Raw genomic sequence first — 7952 nt, 5'->3', positions numbered from 1 at the left:
CGACACATCAGAGCGCGGCTTTTTTGATAACCTAATGAAAGGTTAGCAAGAAACTAGTCTCCGACTATATCTGAACCGGTATTGTTCCGGAACCGGTTCCGGATGTCCCACCGGAAGTGTCCAAATATAATAGTGAACCAAACCAATGCATGCGACACATCAAACAGCAGCTTTTTCGGTAACCTGATGAACGGTTAGCAAAAAAGTAGTCGCAGACCAAATTTGGGACAACAGGTCCTGTCCGGGAACCGATTTTGGGTGTCTCGTCATTAGTGGTAAAATATAAAAGTGAACCGAATCTATGCATGCGACACACCAAATCACGGCTTTTTCAATAACCTTATTGACAGTTTGTTAGCAAAAAGTTTCAGACGCACATTTGGGAGAACCGGTAGTGTTGAAGAACAGGTAACGAGTGCCCCACCGAAAATGGTAAAATATAGAAGTAAACCAAAATCATGCATGAGGCCATCCATTAAGTACGTCACGATCCTAAAGAGGATTGTTAAAGTGAAGAAAATAGCCATATACAATATTTGGGACAACCAGTAAGGCCATGGAATCGGTTCCAGGTGTCCGCCGGAAATGGTCAAACGTAAAATTGAACCAAACTCAAGCATGCGGCACTTCAAATAGTGAAATTATGAAAGAAAGCAAAACCAATGTTAGCAATAAATCAAATCGTGGCTTTTTTGATTGCCTGGTAAACGTTGGGTAAGATTAAAACTGAAGAAATAGTCAAAGTCTTCATATATGTACATATATGTAATCGTAACCAAAGTAATCTCATCAAACCACACCATTTAAAATTAATTAATATAAAGTAGGATGGGAAAATTATAATTTGATCGCATCTACACTGAATAAAGTTTTTCCAATCTTCTTTTGCGTCTAAAACCACTGTGCACATTTTGGCTCATAAGGAGGTCAAATTTTACATGAATCGTATTAAGCGTATAAGTGTTCTCAGGATCGGCTTATGTCGACGTAAAGATCATTAGAACATATTCAACAAGAAAGGTACTATCACCACCAAGTGGAATAATCTGTTTTTTTTTGTAAAGTCCTTTTGAAATTTCTTCAGAGGCATCCGAAAGTGTCGTGAATATCTTCAGAGACTTCTTCAATATTCCTAGAATTACTTCAGAAATTTCAACAAAAGTAGTTTCCAGGATTCTTTCAGAAGATGTTCCTTCAGGAATTTCTCAAGCGATTCCTTCAAAGATTCTTCCAGGAATGCACCAGAGAAGGGTCGCTGAAATCGAAGAACCTTGACTAACAAGCTCTGGTTTTACCATGACAGCACAAGAAATAGTTTATCACACATATTCTCTGTAATCTGCCGAAGCATTACAATGACCGTTTTTATGAAATTTGTTACAAATTATGGAATTCAATCAACTGAGTAACCACTAAGAAAGTATAAGGATGTATTACTATTCTCGGTGAGGAAGTCACACGAAATCTTGAAAAAAGTTTATAAGAAAGCTTTGAGGAAAAGTATGGCGAATGGACACTGGACAGTTGTCCCCAAAAATGTGCCATTGGTAAAGGATCTGTAGAAAATATCACCAGAGAATCACCTAATATTTACCGTTTATCGTGATCATAGCAAAGAGAGAGATATTTATTAGAAAAGAAATAAGAAAGGAAAGTACGAGATAAAGGTAAATAAATAAAACAAAGTACATATGTCATAAGGTATGCTTTAGTGCTGTCATGGGTGCTCCATAATCAATTTATTGATGTGAAGTGCTACACGTGTCAGAAGGTTGAAAACCCCTGCATTATAAATCATTATAATACAAACTGTAAGTTTCAAACTGATTGGATATTAAAATATTATTATTAAAAAAATGTATATCAAATCGTGGTAAAATGTACGTAAAATCGTAGTACATGAAATCGAGGGTCTATATAATCGAGGGTCCACTAAATTGAAGTATACCTCTAGTGAAGATCAGTTAAGGGCAAACCACAATACGATACCATTTGTTACACGTTAATGCCAACCAAATTTAAGCCCTTTTGATCTTGTTTGAAGAGAAAAAGATTGAACGAGTGTGGTGAATACGAACTGCAGTGAAATTATGCTCTGAAGTGACAAGAAAGTTACGCATTCGTTAACGACTCCCAGTGACGTTCCGCAAAATCGGTATCTTGTCAGTACTTTTTTGGTGTCATCTCGCTTAAATCTCGACCCATGGCTAGTGCGCGCTATAGTATTAGTCTTCGGACTTTTTTGGAACAAAAGCCGGCAGTGAGAATGGTCAAATTCATCGAACTTGAAGCCACCCCCCCCCCCCCTCCTTCTTGTGAAGAAAAGTTGAAGGAAGAGTAAGAAGAAGTAGAAGAACGACATGAATGAATAGTAGAAGAAGAAGAAAAGGATCAGTGGCAAAACTGTATTGCGACCATAACAAATTGCAAATGCTCCACAGAAAGTCAAATAGTTAAAAACGTTCCATACTTAATAGAAAATTTGCCAGTAAATCATTAAATTTTCACATTAAATGTGCGATTTTCTACCAATAAATAGGGTGCCTGTACCAGTTATCGCACCACCTAAGAAAAACTATTCCTACAAAAATAAGAAGAAGACCGACGAATGTAAACAATAAGTCAAATGATTGGTTAGTTTTCACACTTTACAGGAAAAATATAAAAACGGAGCCAAAACTACTTTTAGTATTTATTACGGCGTGTGCCAATGATACACGCAAAACAAGAAAGGCTACCAAAAATTGAGATATGCCTTTTCTACCAATTAATGTATTAAAAACGTACAGAAAATGTGTTCAATCATAATCTATTCGTTGTATTAAGATGCGCTACACGGTTACACAGGTTCCATACCACTACACACAAACACCGCTATTCAAACCCGAGAAGTTGAACCGGGTTGCGAGCAGCGAGCTTCGCGTCCTATTGTCTACGAGGAATTTTCCATTAGTAAACAGCACACTACCGGATGCGGGCTTTTCAGTGCACAATGGGTTTAGAGTCGTATTTACGAAGACAAAAATGTTTCTGCCAAGTTCTGTCAATTTTTTGTATTATTGTGAAATGAGTACGGTCACTCGAGTTGTGGCTTATCCAAAACTCTGCTGATTAATTATTCTCTGTACAATTTCAAAATGTTCTACAAAGTTGTAGCAAATTTGCAAAAAAAAACATTCAAATGATTAGAACTTTTTGAAAAGTATTCAGTAAGTTGCAACTTCTTTTCCCTTTGGGCATCGAGTCCAACTGTACACGAAGACCAATACATTAATCATAAACTTTCAAAATTTAATTTAATTCGGTTCGCTTAATCCTAAGGTACGGTAATTTGATAAACGGAAGTCAAGAATACCTATTCTACTAGAAGGGCTCTAATTTCGTGTAGAGTTAATCAATTAAGACCAAATTTGTACCAATTATATCTAACTCGTTGAGGAACAAGTAATTAAAATTTCAATAGTTTTGGTGTACTTTATAAAAGGTAACAACTTGCTAAAAATGTTTTAGGCAATTTATCAAACTTGGCATGCTTTTGAATATACCACTAGGCGGCGCAAGAGATCAAGCAAATTTTAAATTCCATATATTTCAGAACTCTGGTCACTTACAAAGTTGGTGTCTTCGACAATGTTGTTTGATAGGTCAAGGGCTTACAGTTAATAGTCCACTTGTTTCGAAATTTCGCCACTAGGAAGCGCTAGTTACACATTTCCAAAATTATGCAAATGAACGATTTTTTTCGTAAAGTAATCAAAAAGCTGAAATTTTGTTTTCTTTGAACGTATTTAAGACAAGTCAATGGTTTTTCAATGAGCTATATATTAGTTATAAATGTGCAAAATTTAATTTCATTCGGTTCACTTAATCATGAGATATATCAGTTTAACGAAGAACACTCAAATATGAAACATTTTACTAGAGTCGCTCTAACTTTATGTAAACTATCCAATCGAGCTCAAATTTGTATCATTCATAGCTAATTAGTTGTGCAACTAGCAGGTAAAATTTGAGAATTTCCCCTACACTTTATAAAAACTTACAGCTTGCTGAATATTTTCGAGATAATAAGTAAAAGTGGCATGCTTCTACTAATTTGCAACTAGCGCCGTCTACTGGCAAAATCTTGAACCAATCAGCTAATCAACTGAAAGGCCGTAATAAACCAAACAACATTGCCGAAGAAACCAACTTTATAAGTGATCAGAGTCCTGAGATATATGGAATATAAAAATTGATTTATCGTCAGCGCTACCTAGTGGAGGAATTTTGAATCAAACGGCCCATCAAAAGTAAGACCTTGGCTGACCTAACAACTTTGCCAAATACACCGATTATTTAAGTGATCATAGTGCTAAGATATACGGTATGGAAATTTTGCAAGTGCTATGTCTTGCTGTCTGTGATATCTGTCATGCCAGAGACAAACAGACGTAACACTGATGAAATGTTCATACCAAATATCTCATGATCCTAATTACTTGGAGAGTTGGTGTCTTCGGCAATATTATCTGACTGGTCAAGAACTAACACTGGACCGTTTGTTTCAAAATTACACCCCAAGGCGGCGCTAGTGAGCATACAAATCTTATGTTCCATATATCTCAGGACTCTGATCACTTAGAAAGTTGATGTCGTCGGTGATGTTGTTAGCTTGGTTAAGGTCTCACAGTTAATTAGCTCTAGTTCCAAATTAATTGAAGCATGCAACTTTTATTTAATATTTTGAAAATATTGAGCAAGCTGTAATATTTTCTAAGGTAAACCAAATATTCTCAAATTTTACCTGCCAGTTGCACAACTAGTTAGCTATAAACGGTACAAATTTGGACTCGATTGGATAACTTTACATGAAGTTGGAGCAACTCCAGTAAAATGTTTCATATTTAAGTGTTCTTCGTAAAATTGCATTATCTCTGGATTAAGTGAACCGAATGAAATGAAATGTCGCACAATTCGGCACCAACATTTCAAAAGGGCGTAACTGCATTTTGAAACAAACCACTCTTTCACATCTGTGGGTCATATTTTAAGTTTCCCACGAAATTCACAAACATTACTAGACAGAGAAATTGTTCTTCTTTCCTATACTGGTGGTGATTTACATGGCGGCATTAAAATACGATCCACAGATGTCAAAGAGGGTTTTTTTTTCAAAATGCAGTTACGCCCTTTTGAAATGTTGGTGCCGAATTATGACTAATACATAGCTCTTTGAAAAACCTTTGACTTGACTTAGACACGTTCAAAGAAAACAAAATTTACAGCTTGTTGATTACTTCACGAAAAAAAATGTATCATTTGAATGATTTTGCAAATGTGTAACTAGTGCCACTTAGTGACGAAATTTCGAAACAAGTGGACCATTAACTGTAAGCTCTTGACTAACTGAATAACATTTCCGAAGACACCATCTTTCTAAGTGGTGAGAGTCCTGAGATATATGAAATTTAAAATTTGCTTGATCTCTGGCGCAGCTTATTGGTGGAATTTCCAATTAAACGATCCATCACCATCCATCATGGAATCGTTAATAAAATTATTAGAGAGCAGATTTTTGAATCAGTTTAACCAGATGTTTGACATAACAATAATGGGGAAAAGGATCAACAATTAAAAAGAAACTTTCAAAAACACAATATGTGTCTAAAAACTTAAACAGTTTTGTCTTCGTAAATACGGCTCTGGGCCCATTGTGCAGTGTGGTGGCTGTATCACTTCCATCACCAAGCCACGTTTATGTTGTTAATGATGGCTTTCAGTTTCTCGTCTATCCATGTGCAGTTGTAGCCGTGCTGGTAAGAGCGCAGGGTACTGTGAATTACCTTATAGTGTCTCGGTTCGATTCCCGCCGCCCTGTATTTCTTTTTAAACATGTTTTGATTGACGACGCCGCTGCTGCCATGACCTGTTTAAAAATAGAACAAATAAAGGGAAACCAATGTGACAGAGCACACGCACATATGCGAAATTTTCCTTTTCCAGATTCTAGGAAGCCAATACAATTTTTGGTATACTGCCACCTACCAATTTTTGTATTTGCAAAGCCTTAATACAATATTTGTATATGTTTCAAACCGCATTGTATTAGAATCTGCCAATCTCCGGTTGCGTGTAGGATCCCTGTACCAGTTATGGACACATTTGTTAATTTTGGTTCCACTTCGCACTATTTACATGCATTCCTTATGGGATTTGCCATAACTGGTACACTATGGCGAAATAGGGTGCAAGGAGGCCGAAAAGTTAAGGAAAATGATTTATTTCTACCATAATTTGAGCAAATTGTTAAGTGTGAATGATTGCAATCATCTTTTGTGATCGTGATCTGTTGTTCACGATTTTTTTCTTGTTAATTTGTATCTTTAAAGGTTCAAAATCAACTATGGCGAATTTGAGGTACTATAGCCATAACTGGTACACTGAGCCTAATACTAAAATTCTCCAAAATAAAATGCAAATGCTCCATAAAAAATTAAAATTGTACCCATAGTAAATTGAATACTACTCCATTGAAAAATGAAATTCTCGCGCTTAGTATCATACGGGCGTATCTACAATGATCGATTTCTCTTCATCGATTTTCTCTTCTATTAATAACTTGGTGGGCAAAACATTTTTGGTTGTTTTTATTGTTTTAGATGATAGTCCTAGTTGTCCTTCACCGAAACACACCGAGATATTATCCGAATATTGGTCGTACTTCCCGGAAGAATCCGAAACGAAACTCGACGAAGAGAAATCGATCAATGTAGATACGCCTGTATGATACTAAACGCGAGAATTGTACCATAGAAAATAGATAAATACCCCAAAAAATATGATTTGATCTATAACAAAATAAAAATTCTCCGTAATTTTAAACATCTCCATCACAAAAGTGCAATCGAAAGCAAATTAGCACTTCCAAATTTAAATTAGGACAGCCAGCTATCTATTGAGAGTTTTCAATCTTTCATGGAGCAATTCAAATTTATATGGTGCAGTTTCAAAATACTAATGGAGTTTGATAATAGTTCATCTATTTTCTATGGTGCAGTTACAATTTTTTTGTGCAATTTCATTTTTCTATGAAGCAATATTTAATTAAGTAAGGGTACATTTTTAAATTGTTTTGGAGCATTTGCATTTTATTATAGAGCATTTTAGTATTATTTAGTGGTACAGAATCGCATTTTTAATGAGAAAGTTTTATGTTTTACAAGTACATTGTTTATAAAGTAAGGAACATTTTCAATTATGTATCTATGGAGCTTTTTGGTTGTTTATGGTTGTAATAAATAAGCTGCCAGAATCAAATCCCAGAACACGCCCCACAGGACCCTCGATCATCTTAGCAGCTACGGCCGCAACGTATCGGTGAGCCTGCCCCAAAACTAATATGTTCATGAACCATTTGTAAAACCGTTACATACTTATAATAACTTTATTTTTATTCTAGTCCAGCGTTTCTCAAACTATGGGTCGCGACCCACTGGTGGGTCGTGGGCTCATTTTTGGTGAGTCGCGAAGTCTTGGGCAATACGGATTATGATATCAGTTTGCATTTTCACTAAGAATTCAGTTAAATTTGTTTATAAAAAAATATTCAAAAACAACGTTCGATCGGAAACCAACGAACGTTCGGTAATCTTCACTGAATTATTCGTTTATTTTCACTAAGCATCAGGAAAGATTAACTTCGGCAAAATTCCACTGAATTACAATAATCTGATTTTATATAAAAAATAGAAAAGCTGAAACGTGATTTTTATTTAAAAGTAAAATAAATGTTCAAAATAAGAGGATTTAATCAAAAATTTCAAGAGGTCTCATCTGACCATGCAGTAGTAAAATAATTTTAAAATCTCTTCTTGATGTTTACCCACTCGCCGTAAATGAAGAATGTCATGTTCAATCCTAGTTAAATTTATGTAAGAAACTTGTAAACATCTCAAATTTAAAACTCAAAG

This window comes from Aedes albopictus, chromosome 3, assembly GCF_035046485.1.
Source record: "Aedes albopictus strain Foshan chromosome 3, AalbF5, whole genome shotgun sequence".
Lineage (NCBI taxonomy): Eukaryota > Metazoa > Arthropoda > Insecta > Diptera > Culicidae > Aedes > Aedes albopictus.
Note: the sequence above shows the minus strand (reverse complement) of the source record.